The following is a 17823-nucleotide window of genomic DNA, read 5'->3' as shown; positions in this document are numbered from 1 at the left end:
TCGAAATCCTGTGTTCATTCACTCTGTGACCCTGCTGGCAGCGAAACAGACGATAACAGAGACAAGTTCGAAATACTGAATCCGGTGTTCCGAAATTGTGTCAGCGCGTAAGATTGTAACACGGCCTCTCCTTTCAATAATCGTACGCACGTCGAAATGGAGATATTGAGAAAACGGATCGCGTAACAGAAAAACAGCTACAGTCATTTAATAGTGCAAAGTCATCAAGACAAGATGAAATACCTATAAGACTCCATAAAGATTATGCGAAAGAACTTGCTTCCCTTCCAGCAGCAGTTCATCGTAGATTGCTGGACTAACGACTGGAGGAAAGCACAAGTCATTCCCGTTTTCACGAAGGGTCGTAGGAGAGGCGTACATAATTATAGGGCTAAATCGTTGACGGAAATCTGCTGTAGAATTATGGAACGTATTTTGTGCTCACGTATTATGACGTTTCTGAAGAACGAAATTCTAGTCTATAAAAATCAACACAGATTCCGCAAACAGAAATCTTGCGAAACGCAGCTCGCTCTGTTCCTCCACGAGATCCATGGCGCTGTAGAAAGCAGTGCTCAGGTAGACGCCGTGGCCGTTGACTTCAAGAAGGCGTTTGACACCGTATCGCACCGCAGTTTAGTGAAAAAATACGAGCTTAGCGAATATCGGACCAGATTTGCGACTGGATACGGGGCGTCCTTGCGGACAGAACTCAACACGTCGGTCTCGACGGAATGAAATCGACAGATTTGCGAAGTACTCCAAGTAAGTGCGAGAGGAAGGTTACTGTATGTAATATATATAAATCTTTCAGATTGTTCACAGACGATGCGGTTGTCTATAAGGAACTAGTAACGACAGATGACAGTAATGAATTGCAGAATGACCTGCGCAGGATTGGTGATTGGTGTAGGGTCAGACAGTTGACCACGAACGTAAATAAATGTAGCTTATTGCGCATACATAAGAGAAGAAATCCACTACTGTACAAAAATGCTACTAGTAGCATCTATCCGGAGCGACCTTAAGAGGAATGGCCACATGAAACTAGGAAAAGCAGATGCCACACGGGGTTTCATAGAAAGATTCTTAAGGAAATGTAACTCACCCGTGAAGGGAGTGACTTACAAGGCTCTTGTTAAGCCTATTCTTGAGTGTTGTCCATCTGTCTGAGATCCTTACCAAGTAGGACGGATAGAAGAGACAGAGAAGATTCAACGAAGAACAGTGCGTCTCATCATAAGATCGTTTAGTCCATGCGGGAGCGTAGCAGAAATGCTCAACAAATTCCAGTGTCAGATCTGGACATTATACCGCAGTGATCTGAAGAAACAAGAAGAAACAAGAACGCTTCAACCAACAGGAGCTAAGATACATCATGAACATGAAATGGAATGACTTTATATCGAATACGACCGTTCTTGAGAAAGCGAAAATGAATAGTATAGACGCTCACATTATTGGGCTCCAACTAAGATGGGTTGGGCATGTCCAGCGGATGAGAGATGACAGACTTCCACGTCAAATGCTGTACAGTGAAATGAGCACAGGTAAGAGGTCGCGAGGTGCCCCTCTTAAACGCTATAAGAATCTGTATAAGAAAAATCTAAAAACCTTGAACATCGATCTGAGTAACTGGTCCACTACAGCAGAAGATCGCAGTCGCTGGCACTCAGCTACCTCAAACGCTCTTCAGAACCTTGAGCCGGAAACTCGAAGACTGGAGAATGACAAACGACAGAGACGCAAATTCCTCCAGGCCCAGCCACGTCCTCCACCTTCCATCATTTGTAACTTCTGTGGTCGCATGTTCCATGCTATGATTGGACTACTAAGCCATCAAAAACATTTCCACGCCTCAACCGTGACAAAGGAAATCTCAGGAGAGAAATGGAAACTTGGATACGAGTATCAGCCGCCGCCGACGACGACGACAACGACGACGCCCTCAGTCGCATGTTTCAGGAGGAGGGGGCTGGCGAGAATAAGAGAGTTAGTCTCAGCCGGTTATGTGTTCGGTTTTAGCTGAAGTTCCCTCCCCCCCCCCCTCCCACCCAACCTGGTACATCGGTGGATAGATTGAGTGAAAGACTACATCTCTGTCTTACACCCTTTTAACCCGAGCACTTCGTTCTTGGTCTTCCACACATATTGTTCCCTCTTCGCTCTTGTACGTACTGTATATTACTAGTCTTTCCCTATAGCTTACCCCTAATTTCCTCAGCATTTCGAACATCGTGCACCATTTTACACTGTCGAAAGCTTTTTCCAGGTCGCAAAAAACTCAATTTTTCTTCATTCTTGCATCCGTTATCAATCGCAATGTCAGAATCGCTTCACTGGTGCCTTTACCTTTCATAAAGCCAAACTGATCGTTATATAACACTTTATAAGCTCCCTGAGTCTTGGAGATTATATGGGTTAATTAATGATTATTACGTTAAAATCCTCTTGTTGTAGTTGACTGTGTACATCGAGACTTCGTTCATTGTTAAACGCAATGGTGTGGTACTAACTGATAGGGACGCAAGAAGAACTGGTAAAATTTAATTTATTTCCTTCATCACACTGCACAAACGTAAACACACTATTATTCAAACTGTGTGCCACTACTATTAAACATAGAGATAAATCCTTCGCTACGCAACTGCCTTTGGCTCACGCAGCCTACACCTTCCACAGCCTCTCAACAACTGCCTCTGCTTGCGACTCTCTGCGCCACTGGGCATTGTCGCCCTCCAAAGAACAACCACTTACAGATACTACACACCAGTACCCTCACAACTTCTTCAGTTTTCTTTGCCATTCTTCTGTATACTATGCTTGTCAGTAACTTGGGTGATGAGATGTTAAGCTGACTGTGCCATAATTCTTGCACCTGTCGTCTCTTGCAGTCTTAGGAACTGTGTGGATGATGTTTTCGCGACTGCGTGATGGTATATCATCCGTCTCACACATTCTACACACTAAAGTGAATGGTAGTTTTGTTGCTACTTCCTCCAATGATTTTAGAAATTTTGATGTAATGTTATCTATAGTTCAGCATTATTCCATCTCAAATCTTCAAAGCTCTTTTAAGTTCTGATTCTGATATTGGATCCCCTATCACTTCCCTGTAGAGTTCTGTTTCTTCTTCTGTGACGTCATCAGACAAACGCTTCCCCACGTAGATACCATCAATGTACTCTTCCCACCCATCCGCTCTCTCCTCTCCATTTGACAAAATTGTTCAAATGGCTCTGAGCACAATGGGACTTAATTTCTGAGGTCATCAGTCTCCTAGAACTTAGAACTACTTAAATCTAACTATCCTAAGGACATAACACACATCCATGGTCGAGGCAGGATTCGAACCTGCCGGCCGAAGTGGCCGTGCGGTTAAAGGCGCTGCAGTCTGGAACCGCAAGACCGCTACGGTCGCAGGTTCGAATCCTGCCTCGGGCATGGATGTTTGTGATGTCCTTAGGTTAGTTAGGTTTAACTAGTTCTAAGTTCTAGGGGACTACTGACCTCAGCAGTTGAGCCCCTTGGTGCTCAGAGCCATTTGAACCCATTCGAACCTGCGACTGTAGCGGTCGCGCGGTTCCCGACTGTAGCGCCTAGAACCGCTCGGCCACTCCGGCCATCCTCCACTTGACATTGAATTCCCCATTGCTCTCCTATGTTACCATCCTTGCTTTTAATTTGTTTTCATTTTTCTGTATGCTGACACAGTGCTTCCGATAACTTTTTTTTCCCCCGATTTGTTCACATTTTTTTCTCGCGGCCGTTTCGCCTAGCTTCCCTGCACTTCCTATTTATTTCATTCCTAACTATTTCTGTATTCCTGAATTTCGCTGAACATTTTTGTATTTCTTTCTTTCATCGATCAACTGAACTGTCTTTTGTGTTACCCATGGACTCTTCGCACATGCCTTGTTGCTGTGAACGAGACGATTTCCTGACGCATGGTGCGTGGCGTGTCTGTACGATTCTATATGGGCGAACTATAGGATGGTTGTAGTTAAATTTTTCCTACTTGAGCCAGTGTGGACTGAAAAATATTTACCGCATGTGTACGCAACTTTATAGGAATGATGATCAGACAATGCGCTGCATGATTTGCGTTGGTACTAGTAGTGTTAGTTTCTTGACCTGCCGTTACGCACCGGTACTTGCACGGTGACCTTGAGTTCAAACACAAGCGTTAGTGTCAATTACAGCTGAAGACAGTGAACATGGGTCTGGACACGGTGAGCAGGGCTGCACTCGTAATGATGTTTAATCAAAACAACAGCAATAGTGCTGCTGCTCTTCGAGACTATCAGCGCACTAAACGAACACGGAGAGGATCTCTTTTCGCACCGGAACATGATTAGAAAGATCAAATCAACTGGCGATTTGGGAATTGCTCCCGGAAAGGGCGCCAAATCGTTGAAGTTGCGGTTGCCATGACTGAGAATGTTGGACGCAGTTTGTAGAGCACAAGCTCTATCACGGCAGCGGAACATTTCGTGGCCCATCGTTCGAAAAGTGCTGCGAACAATTGTGAAATGGTATCTGTAGTGCGGTTTCAGGCTGTTCTCTCACGTTCAGTGCGTCTCCACAAATATTACAAGAAAATTTCATTATCCTAAATTCACTCGTTTTCATTGGGGACCTCTCAAGTAGCGAAAGTCCAATTATAACCACGCTATACTTTGTGTTGGTGCAGTGCAGTGCTAATCACTTGCATGTGTAAGCATCCCAATTTGATGTTTTTTGTGTGGCGTCTTCATAATGAAATTTTAATGGCGGGCGGTGTAGTTGGAGGTTGTAAACTGACTGATAGCAATCCACCTCTTCCAGTCGAGCGGTTGCTTCTCGGAACCGTTTTGAATACTGTCAGAATCTTTTTGAACGTAGACAGAATACATGTAACGTTTGACTGATGTTGGAGTAGTGAGAATAATAACTCTGTCTCTCTCATCACAGCGAGACTAGCGATATGTCTAGCAATGTCGAATATCAAACCCGTGCCTGTACATTAATGTTTTCTTGGTAATTAATTTTGTAACATATCACTATGTAGGGTATGGACAAAAACGTAGAAAACGCTGTGACAAATGTACGCCTCAACATAAATGCAAATTGCGTTGCGTATTTCACCGCGAACGGCACTTGTGCGCTGTCCGTAACGCATTGCAAGTGTTACTCGTGGTCAGAAGTGAGTTATGTAGGAGGTAAGTAAATTCGAATGTGGGCAACTTACAGACGAAAGTAAGTGCGTTTTGAGTGATCCTGATGGACGGTCATTGAAGAGGATTGTGATGAAAAATAACAGGACGACAGCTGCTAAAGTCACTGTAAAACTGGATGTCGTAGCGCCAAAACAACCCGAAGGGAGCTTCACAAACAGGAAACAGCGGAGCGAGCTGGAACTCAGAACCATTCATCAGTGATGCAAATGCCCGTAACAGGAAAAAGTGGTGCCGAAGTCATAAAACCTTCATTATGGAGCAGTGGAAGTCATTAGGTCGGATGAATCTTGTTTCACACTGTTTTCAACTTCTGGCATAGTTTAAGTCCCAACAGCGAAACATAGCGCGTGTTCGGTGATGATTGGGACAGCAATATCGTTGTATTCCATAGGTCGCATGGTTACTCCACAAGGCGGCATTTCTACCAAGGATTATGTGATCATTTTGTGTGATCGGGTTTATCCCACGGTACAGTGTTTGTACCTAATGGTGATGTAGTGTTCCAAGACGGCAGCGCCCCTGTTCACACAGCTCGAATTATCCAGGACTGGCTTTATGAGTACGAAGATGAATTATCGCATCTCCCCTGCCTGACACAGTTGCCAGATCTCAAAATTATTGGATGTAGTCCATCCGCTATCCGCTTCCATCATAGTTGCTTGAACTTGCCACTATTTTGCAGGAAGAACTGTGTAAGATTCACTTGGGAACTATTCAGGACCAAAACCGTACAGGACGTATATGCATCCTTTCTGAGACGACTGGAAGCTGTTTTGAATGTCAACGGATTTCCTACACAGTACTTCTTACACATTATTGTACATGGTAATGTGTTACGTTTTTGGTGTTTCCGTAATTCTATCCAATCCCTGTAATTTTGCCTCGGCGCGCAGCACACCGCCAGACAGGCGTGTACTCCGGACTCGTGTGCGACTTCACGCGACGAAACGAAACGCGGAAACAGTAAAAAAACATTTCAATATGTTCCTCAATTTAAAAACAAACAGACGTCAGTAACAGGTTATGATTCTTAAGACGCGTCTTGCGACTTCCGTAAAGGCTGGAAAGATACATGCCATTTTCCGATGACGTTTGAAACTCAATTTTGTGTTTGGAAAACTCGGCAGATGTTCCTGATGCGCAAACTACGGGTCATTTTCGTGCGGTTTATTCTTCACTACTCCGCAGGGCCTTTTAAAATGTTTTTGTTTAGCCCAGGACTTTAGTTCTAGAGATGAGTTATTTTCTCGCGAATGTATTATTAGTTGTTAGACAGTTAAACTCTCTTCTTTTTCCATATGTAGCATCTTGGAGACTTACTACCTTACAGACCATTGCCCTTCTGTAATCGACAACGGGTGACTCCAAAATATTATAGCTACTTCACGCCAGTCTTACATAGTCGATAGTACGGAACCATGGACCTGCTTGCGTGCCTCATCGATACAGATAGCCGCACCGCACGTACAACCATAGCAGAGATTTGAGAGGCCAAACAAACGTTTGGTTCCTGAAGCAGCAGCCTTTTCAGTAGCTTCAGGACAACAGTCTGAACGATTGACTGATCTGCCCTTGTAACATCTACCAAAACGGCCTTGCTGTGCTGCTACTGCAAACAGCTGAAAGCTACTGCCGTAATTTTTGCCGAGGATATGCAGGTCTACTGTATGTTTAAAGGATGATATCGTCCTCTTGGGCAAAATATTCCGGAGGTAAAATAGTTCCCCATTCGGATCTCCGGGCAGGGGCTACTCAGGATGTTTTCGTCAGGAGAAATAAAACTGACATTCTACGGAACGGAGAGTGGAATGTTAGTTCCATTAATCGTGCAGGATAATTTAAAGCTAGAAATAGTGGGAATTTTTGAAGTTCGGTGGCAGAAGTGACAGGACTTCAGGTCAGGTGAATACAGGATTATAAACACAAAGTCAAATGCAGGAGAGGGTTTAAGAATGAGTAAGAAAATAGAAATGAGGATAAGCTACCAAGAATAGCGTAGTGACGCATAATCGTAGCTGTTATCACAACAGTACATGTTTATATGACAACTAGCTCCGCAGATGATGAAGAGATTGAAGAAATGTATGATGAAACAAAAGAAATGATCCAGACAGTTAAAGAAGACGAAGATTTAATTGTGATGGGGGACTGGAATTCGATAGTAGGAAAAGGAAGAGGAGGAAAAGTAGTAGAGGAATATGGACTGGGGGAAGGAATAAAAGAGGAAGTCGTCTGGCAGAATTTTGCACAGAACATAATAATCATAGCTAACGCTTGGTTTAAGACTCATAAAAGACGGTTGTATACGTGTATGGGGCCTGGAGGCACAGGAAGGCTTCGGATTATTATATAATCATTAGACAGAGATTTAGGAACTACACTCCTGGAAATTGAAATAAGAACACCGTGAATCCATTGTCCCAGGAAGGGGAAACTTTATTGACACATTCCTGGGGTCAGATACATCACATGATCACACTGACAGAACCACAGGCACATAGACACAGGCAACAGAGCATGCACAATGTCGGCACTAGTACAGTGTATATCCACCTTTCGCAGCAATGCAGGCTGCTATTCTCCCATGGAGACGATCGTAGAGATGCTGGATGTAGTCCTGTGGAACGGCTTGCCATGCCATTTCCACCTGGCGCCTCAGTTGGACCAGCGTTCGTGCTGGACGTGCAGACCGCGTGAGACGACGCTTCATCCAGTCCCAAACATGCTCAATGGGGGACAGATCCGGAGATCTTGCTGGCCAGGGTAGAGCACGTTGGGTGGCACGGGATACATGCGGACGTGCATTGTCCTGTTGGAACAGCAAGTTCCCTTGCCGGTCTAGGAATGGTAGAACGATGGGTTCGATGACGGTTTGGATGTACCGTGCACTATACAGTGTCCGCTCGACGATCACCAGTGGTGTACGGCCAGTGTAGGAGATCGCTCCCCACACCATGATGCCGGGTGTTGGCCCTGTGTGCCTCGGTCGTATGCAGTCCTAATTGTGGTGCTCACCTGCACGGCGCCAAACACGCATACGACCATCATTGGCACCAAGGCAGAAGCGACTCTCATCGCTGAAGACGACACGTCTCCATTCGTCCCTCCATTCACGCCTGTCGCGACACCACTGGTGGCGGGCTGCACGATGTTGGGGCGTGAGCGGAAGACGGCCTAACGGTGTGCGGGACCGTAGCCCAGCTTCATGGAGACGGTTGCGAATGGTCCTCGCCGATACCCCAGGAGCAACAGTGTCCCTAATTTGCTGGGAAGTGGCGGTGCGGTCCCCTACGGCACTGCGTAGGATCCTACGGTCTTGGCGTGCATCCGTGCGTCGCTGCGGTCCGGTCCCAGGTCGACGGGCACGTGCACCTTCCGCCGACCACTGGCGACAACATCGATGTACTGTGGAGACCTCACGCCCCACGTGTTGAGCAATTCGGCGGTACGTCCACCCGGCCTCCCGCATGCCCACTATACGCCCTCGCTCAAAGTCCGTCAACTGCACATACGGTTCACGTCCACGCTGTCGCGGCATGCTAGCAGTGTTAAAGACTGCGATGGAGCTCCGTATGCCACGGCAAACTGGCTGACACTGACGGCGGCGCAGCTAGCGCCATTCGACGGCCAACACCGCGATTCCTGGTGTGTCCGCTGTGCCGTGCGTGTGATCATTGCTTGTACAGCCCTCTCGCAGTGTCCGGAGCAAGTATGGTGGGTCTGACACACCGGTGTCAATGTGTTCTTTTTTCCATTTCCAGGAGTGTAGATTTAAAATTGTAAGACATTCACAGGGGCAGAAGTGGACCACAATTTATTGGTTATGAACTGCATATGGAAACTGACTGCGATGCCACGGCAGCTCTGCTGGCAGAGACGCCAGACAGAAGCACGTGACCCAATGGAGCCAGCCGCATCTGGCATCTACCTGAGTGTGGCGGCAGAGCGGCCGCCGTGAGGTTCTGCTTACAGGTCCGCCAGCCTAGCGGCGCTGCCAGTAGAACACACGCTGCCGCACCAGGACGCCAGCAGAGCTGCCAAGAGCTACCTGCCGCTCACCCGTACCTACACTATGTGATGAAAAGTATCCGGACACCCCAAAATATACTTTTTTCATATTGGATGCGTTTTACTGCCACCTACTGCCAGGTACTCCATATCAGCCAACTCAGTAATCATTAGACATCGTGAGAGAGCAGAACGGGGCGCTCCGTGGAACTCATGGACTTCGAACGTGGTCAGGTGACTGGGTGTCACTTATGTCATACGTCTGTACGCGAGATTTCCACACTCCTGAACATCCCTAGGTGCACTGTTTCCGATGTGATAGTGAAGTGGAAACGTGAAGGGACACGTACAGCACAAAAGCGTACCAGCCAACCTCGTCTCTTGACTGACAGAGACTGCCGACAATTGAAGAGGGTCGTAATGTGTAATAGGCAGACATCTATACAGACCATCGCACAGGAATTCCAAATTGCATCAGGATACACTGCAAGTACTATGACGGTTATGCGGGAGGTGAAAAAACATGGATATCATATCGACTATGATGTCCTGCTCATAAGTCACACGTCACGCCGGTAAATAGCAAATGACGCCTCGCTTGGTTTAAGGAGCACAAACATTTTACGACTGAACAGTGGAAAAACATTGTGTGGAGTGATGAATCATGGTAGACAATGTGGCGATCCGATGGCAGGGTGTGGGTATGACGAATGCCCGGTGAACGTCATCTGCCAGCGCGTGTAGTGCCAACAGTAAAATTTGGAGGTGGTGGTGTTATGATGTGGTCGAGTTTTTCATGGAGAGGGATTATACCCCTTGTTTTGTGTGTGGCACTGTCACATCACAGGCCTACATTGATGTTTTAAGCACCTTCTTGCTTCCCACTGTTGAAGAGCAATTCGGAGATGGCGATTCCATCTTTCAGCACGATCGAGCACGTGTTCATAATACACGGCCTGTGGTAGAGTGCTTACACGACAATAACATCCCTGTAATGGACTAGCCTGCACAGAGTCCTGACCTGAATCCTAGATAACATCTTTGACATGTTTTGGAACGCCGACTTCGTGCCAGGCCTCACCGACCGACATCGATACCTGTCCTCAGTGCAGCACTCCGTGAAGAATGGGCTGCCATTCCCCAAGAAACCTTCCAGCACCTGATTGAACGTATTATGCCTGCGAAAGTGGAAGCTGTCATCAAGGCGAAGGGTGAGCCAACACCATAATGCATTCCAGCATTACCGATGGAGGTTGCCACGAATTTTTAAGTCATTTTCAGCCAGGTGTCCGGATACTTTTGATCACACAATTTATTTTCCATCACGTGAGCGCTATGGATAGTTTTGATACCGAATCTTTTATGTGCATGACATGAGATTAGCAATTTGATACACTCCATCTCATCACTATTCGAACTGCGAACTGGAAAAGAAGTGGTGGCAATTATTATTGTCATAAATAAAGGAAGATTCGAAAAAAACTTCCCTCAACGTCACAAACACCTTAAAACCACTCGTAATAGAGCACAGTCTGAATTATGGCCTGTTGGATATGGCAGAAATTACCGATTTTCAATTTCCTCACAACCCGTTCCTGATGCTCCACTCCAGTCACAAGAACTTTATACCATAGACAAAGTACTTTTTGCTATTAGGGCTATAGATACTTCCAGACCGAAATAGCATAACTACATTTCCTACTGTAGCCAGTGGGTATGACACGTCGGACACGCTAGAATTATTTTAAGAACTAAGATATGTAAACAAATGGAGGCAGGTTTCCTACTTGCTTTCTAAAACATTTGTAAATGGAATATTAGTTTATAATAATGCACTTTTCAAATAAAAACTGAAAAACTACTTATGTGGACTTTCCAGTTACAACTAAATCTGTAAATATGAATTCCAGACAAGATCTCCGCTAACTCATCAAATCAACACACTGACTTTCTGGCCGGCAGGAGTGGCCGAGCGGTTCTAGGCGCTACGGTCGCAGGTTCGAATCCTGCCTTGGGCATGGATGTGTGATGTCCTTAGGTTAGTTAGGTTTAAGTGGTTCTAAGCTCTAGGGGACTGATGGCCTCAGCAGTTAAGTCCCATAGTGCTCAGAGCCTTTTGAACCATTTTGAACTGACTTTCTCACGGAACTGAAAAAAATTAGCACTGTATCCTTACATCATTATACAGCGTGTGAAATAAACCTTGCTGCATTATCTTTTTATTTCGAACACCAAACTGCTAGCTCTTCTACCGATCGCAGACTTAAGACATTGCTTTGGTCTCTTTTCTGGCGGAATTACCGGCAGACCTAAGCGCCTTCTCCCGTCGAAAGTTCGGGTCCTCCGTCGGGCATCGGTGTGTGTGTTGTCCTTAGCGTAAGTTAGTTTAAGTTAGATTAAGTAGTGTGTAAGCCTAGGGACCAATGACCTCAGCAGTTTGGTCTCACAGGAACTTACTATTACCAGACCTAAGCGCTGCCAGCAGACCTGCCGTGGCGTCGTAGTGCGGTAGGGCCCTTAGGCAACGGTTGACTAGAACACGGGAAAGGAATACAGTAGGAGTCGATTTAGTAGCGTTAAGAGATGAAATAGTGAAGGCAGCAGAGGATCAAGTAGAGAAAAAGGCAAGGCGTGGTAGAAATCCTTGGATAACACAAGAGATAGATGTAGATGAAAGGAGAAAAATTGAAAAATTCAGCAAATGAGACCGGCAAAAGGGAATACAAACGTTTAAAAAATGAGATTGACAGGATGTGTAAAATAGCTAAAGAGGAATGGCTAGAGGACAAATGTAAGGATTTAGAAGCATATTTCACTAGGGGGAAGATAGGTACTGCCTACAGGGGAATTAAAGAGATCTTTGGCGAAAAGAGAAGCAGCTGTATGAATATCAAGAGATCAGTCCTTAGCAAAGAAGGGAAAGCTGAAAGATGGAAGAAGTATATAGACTGTCAACACAAGGGAGATGAACTTGAAAGCAGTATTATAGAAAGGGGAGGGGATATAGATGGAGATGAGATGGGAGATAAGACACTGCGAGAAGAATTTGACAAAGCTCTCAAAGATATAAGTCGAAACAAGACCCCAGGAGTATACGATATTATGAGAGAGCCAGCCACCACAAAACTCTTCCATCTGGTATGCAAGATGTGTAAGACAGGCAAAATAGCCTCACACTTCTAGAAGAATGTAGTAATTCGAATTCCAAAAAAAAAGAAAAAAACAGTTGTTGACAGGTATGAAAATTACATAACTACCAGTTTAATAAGCTATGGTTGCAAAATCTTTACAGAAGAACAGAAAAACTGGTGAAAGCAAATCTCGTGAAACATCAGTTTGGATTCCGGAGAAATCTAGGAACACGCGAAGCAATACTGACCCTACGATTTATCTAACAAGATAGGTCAAGGAAAGGTAAATCTACATTCACATTATTTGTAGACTTGGAGAAAACTTTATAGTGTTGATTGCCATCCTTGAAATTCTGAAGGTAGCAGGGGTAGAATACGGGGAGCGTAACGCTATTTACAACTTGTTAAGAAACCAGATGGCAATTACAATAATTGAGGAGCATGAAAGGGAGGCAGTGGTTGAAAAGTAAGTGAGAAAGGTTTGTAGCCTATCCCAGATGTTACCCAATCTGTACATTAAGAAAGCAGTAAAGAAATCCGAAGAAAAAGTTTGAGTGTGAATTAAAATTCATGGAGAAGAAAAAAAAACTTTGAGGTTTAACGATAAAATTGTAATTCTGTCAGAGACAACAAAAGACTTGGAGAAGCAGTTGAACGGAATGCAGAATATCTTGAAAGGAGGATATAAGATGACCATCAACAAAAGCAAAACAAGGATAATGGAACGTAGTACGAATTAAATCATGCGATGCCAAGGAAATCAGATTAGGAAACGAGATACTTAAAGTAGTAGGGTACATGAGTTTTGCTATTTGGCAGCAAAATAACTGATGATGGCCGAAGTAGAAAGGATATAAAATGTAGACTGGGATTGGCAAGAAAAGCATTTTTGAAGAAGAGAAATTTTTTAGCATGGAATATAAATTTAAGTGTTAGGAAATCTTTTTTGGAGGTTTTTGCCTGGAATGTCACCATGTATGGAAGTGAAACATGGACGATAAGCAGTTAAGATAAAAAGAGAATAGAAACTTTCGAAATGTGATGCTACAGAAGAATGGTGAAGATTAGATGCTTTGCCAAGTAACTTATGAGTAAGTACTGAGTATAATTGGGAGGCAAGAAATTTGTGGCACAACTTGATCAAAAGAAGGGGTTTGTCGACAGGACACATTCTGAGACATCAAGGAATCACCAGTTTAGTATAGGAGGGAAGAGTGAGAGGTAAAAATCGTAGAGGGAGAGCAAGAGATGAATACACTAAGCAGATTCAGAAATATGTAGATTGCAGTAGTTATTCAGAGACGAAGAGGCTCGCACTGGATAGAGTAGTCTTCGGACTGAATACAACAACAGTAGGGATCGTAATGTAGGTCGTCGTGGATGTGCCACGAGTGGCAGAAAGCAGCTATCATCTTTAGAAGTGACTAGATCACACTGCGAATGAAGTTACCCGATTTGTTGGCGTATCAACGCAAACTGTCAAAACTCTGTACAAGGATTTTATACCTCTAACAGTGACTCAGCACATCATAAGAACCGAATGTCGCATCTTTCCAGTGACAATGTGTTTCAAACCCGACAGTAATTCCTGTCAGTGAAGGCATGTCCATCTCAACAAGTTTCCGAGCAAACATTGCACAGGGTACTGCATGCAATGGGCATTTGGAGTCGGGTACCTTGCAAAATACCATTGCCCACAGCTGCACATAAATTTGCACGTCTTCAGTGGTACAAACAACACGGAAACTGAACGGTAACCGACTAGAGGCGTGTAGTGTGTTCCAACGAGATGTGGTGTTACCTCTTTTCAAACGATGCAATATGTCGGGTGCCTAATGAGGAGTTTAACAGAGTGATGAGTCAGGTGGATTAGCAATTTTTTGGATCAAAAATGGTTCAAATGGTTGTAAGCACTATGGGACTTAACATCTGAGGTCATCAGTCCCGTAGAACTACCTAAACCTAACTAACCTAAGGACATCACACACATCCATGCCCGAGGCAGGATTCGAAACTGCGACCGTAGCAGCCGCATGGTTCCGGGCTGAAGCGCCTAGAACCGAACAATTTTTTCTCCAGTATGATTACACGTAATTATTCAGTGACAGAAGAACATCGTAAGAAGGGGTCATCAAAGGTCTGTTAAAATTAACTCATGTAAGTTTTCCAGACTAAACGTGGCTATATGACATGAGGCTCTTATCTTTGAAAAATATTGGCTGTTGTTGTATATCTAAATATCTGCTAACATGTCATACAGGTAACTGTCCATTACGAAGCCATCTTTCTGCTTGTATGTTCTGCCACTAAAATTGATATTATCGTACGACAGTATCGTTATAAGTAACTCAATGAGTTCACAGATCTTTACCATGTTGAGTTTGTTATGTCTGAGAAGATTATTCCAAATTATGTCAATGGTTTCCTTTATAGGTATGTCGATATAGAGGTTTCGCAATACCGAGTGATGCAAACCTAGCTGCAATGGAATACAAGCGTCATCCACTGTTTCAAATGGAAATGTGTTACCTATGGAGAAGCTGAGAAATTTGTTATTTAATCTATAGGAATAATATCTGAAACAATGAAGTAGTATTGGGCAGACAAAATTAATGTACCAGGCCAATCCTCTGATCTGTCAAATAGCAAAGCTAGCGTCTCCTATCCTGCTCCTGAGATGCCTTCCTCTTCATCTATCTCTATTAGCCACGCAATCTTCTTTTCCTTTATATTTCCCTAATTATGTTTCATCATGTCTCTCTATTCTTCTCCTCCCTTCACCGTGAGTCTCCCTCATACTCCCTGCTGCCAGCACTCCTATCTAAAATTTGTCTGTTCAATAATGTCTAATTATAACAGTACTTATGATCTACGAATATAAACTCTATATGTATGTATTTCTAATTGTTTATTTCACTTTTTGTACTAGATGTAGTTTAACATGCTTACTAAAACGTATGAATGTAAAATAAGTAGAATGCCTGGTTAGATGTAAGAGAGGGCCTGATGGCCCTAATCTTGCCAGGTTAAATAAATCAATAAATAAATAAATAAATAAATAAATAATATATAATGAAATGATCGTGTGGCACTGATGGCTGGGAGGGCCCCTCCGGGGAAATTCTGCCGCCACATTGGGCGACTTACGTGTCGGTGATGATGACGACAACACAACATCCCATCCACGAGCAGAGAAAAATGTCCGACCCGCTCGGGAATAAAATCCGGGTCCACTGCATGGTAGGCAGACACGCGGTCCGGTCGGGAATCGAACTCAGGTCCGCTGCATGGTAGGCAAGCACGTTACCACTCAGGTAACTAGGCGGACGCGACTTTATCCGATAATAAATTATAATAATCTTTCGCATAACCACTGTTTTACTGATTTATTATTGAATTGAATTGTAATACCGAATAGCAAGTACTTGTATAAACCTTTGTATAACTGAGTAGAATGATCCAATGAAGGCCATAAAATAATTAATAATAATAAAGAACAGCTCATCCTATAATTTCCAATGCCCTGGACGGGACAATTTTGCTTATGGATTTTAGGTTGTAGCCAGAGTCGTAATACGGTGGGCGTCATAGAGATGCAATCTTTCAACTTAGTCAAACGAAAGTTACTGACCGTAAGTGCTCTTTTTTTTAGAAAAAAATTCGATTGGAACTTAGGTGTAACATTTGTGCACATGTTGTAATTCTCTAACAGACACATTCCTCGGCACTGTTTCTCTTTTCAATCGCCATTTGTGTTTACAAACATCCAAAATGTGTGTGTGTGTGTGTGTGTGTGTGTGTGTTAACACGTGGTGCTCGACACTGTCTGTATCTTCGAAGTTGATAACTGTTGAATCTTGCTTATTGTTCTGCTGAATGTGAACTTCGGAAGTACATGCCAGGAATGTAAAAAAGAGCGAGCATTTTCGTGGAAGAAACATAAAACTAACTCAGTTAAGTTGATTAACACTCCGTTACACGCTCTGTATCTGACAGACACGCGGCTTAGCGTATTTGAGAGCAGGTTTTGCCGCTCGAGGGCGACGTTGTCTTCCTCTTTCCCATTCTTCAAGCACGTGTTCGTCACCGGGGTAGTCGAGCCTCATCGGCGTCCACGTACGAGATACGATTAATCTCTTTTGCACACGACAGATACGTCGCGTTCTTTTAAGCAAGTATTTCCTAAATGTTTCGTTATTGATTATACCCTTCAGTTTACTCTTTAGTACACGTTGTGATACCTTGTGATTATAATTATTTTTGTAAAAATGGACTTGTGAACCTGACATCTACTCATGTGTCTCTCTGATGCTGCTCGTGTATTTATGTTAGTTTGGCTATTCCAAATGTTCTGAGCAGCTTTATTTTGTCCAAGTTAATCGTACATAATTTTTTTTCCAAAATCCAGTATTTTTCATTGTCAGGTTCAAAATGGTGACAAAAATAGAACAGTATGATCTCGACAACCCCGCCGACATCCGACAAATTCACCACCTTCTATTTGATGGTTTTGACCAGAGTAATGACGTAGAAAGTCTACCTTCATTAACTTCGGCTCCTGAAGGAACATCAAACCTCAGTCCAAAGGTTCCAGAACAGAAAGTTGACACTGATGCAGGAGAAGAGGTTCAAGAACGGAAGAGAAATCTGCCAATGAGCAAGTGATTCAGACGCATCACGTGATTCTGTAGATGACAAGACCTCTTATGCTTGTTTAAAAAAAAAAGTAAGGGACAAAAATACTGAATTCAATTTCATGTAGAAAAACACGTTATCCACGTAAGGAGAGGGGTAAACACAACCTCATCGAGACAACTACTAGACCCAGTCGGAAAGGCAAAAGAGTCACAGAACGTTCCCGAACGCTGGCTTTGTTTATTTGATGACAGCATGTTAGAAATAGTTGTAAGTTCACAAACCAATATATTCATATCAACCAATATAATTATTCACATGTAAGAGACACTGACAGAACCGAGATTAAAGCATTTATTGACTTTCTCTATATTGCTGGAACTTATAACGCAGGGTAACTGAACCTTACAGATTTACGGGCTGATAATGGATTCGCGATTGAGATAGTCCGTCTCACTGTGGGCATCAATAGGTTTCTTTTATTACTTCAAACTCTAAAATTCGATGAACGTTAAAATAGAGGCGAGAGAAAATCCCTCGATCGCCTTTCCCCTATCAGGGACATTTTTTAAAAATCGGTCAAGAACTGTTTAGAGTTGTCAAGTAGGAGAAAACGTCTCCATCGATGAGACATTGGAGGTTTTTTTTATTGGGTAGGTGCAACTCTATTCAACATATATCCTCCAACCCAACTAAATGTGGAGCTAAAATATTTGCTGCCATCGATTCCAGAGTGTTATACATGCAACATGGAAATTTACGCAGGCCAGCAACCTGGTGACCCTTTCCAGGTTAGAAATAAATCTGTGGATGTCATTGAATGCCTGGTT

This window comes from Schistocerca cancellata, chromosome 3 (assembly GCF_023864275.1).
Source record: "Schistocerca cancellata isolate TAMUIC-IGC-003103 chromosome 3, iqSchCanc2.1, whole genome shotgun sequence".
In the NCBI taxonomy this organism is placed as follows: Eukaryota; Metazoa; Arthropoda; class Insecta; order Orthoptera; family Acrididae; genus Schistocerca; species Schistocerca cancellata.
The sequence above is the reverse complement of the archived record's forward strand: the minus strand, read 5'-3'. Positions refer to the sequence as shown.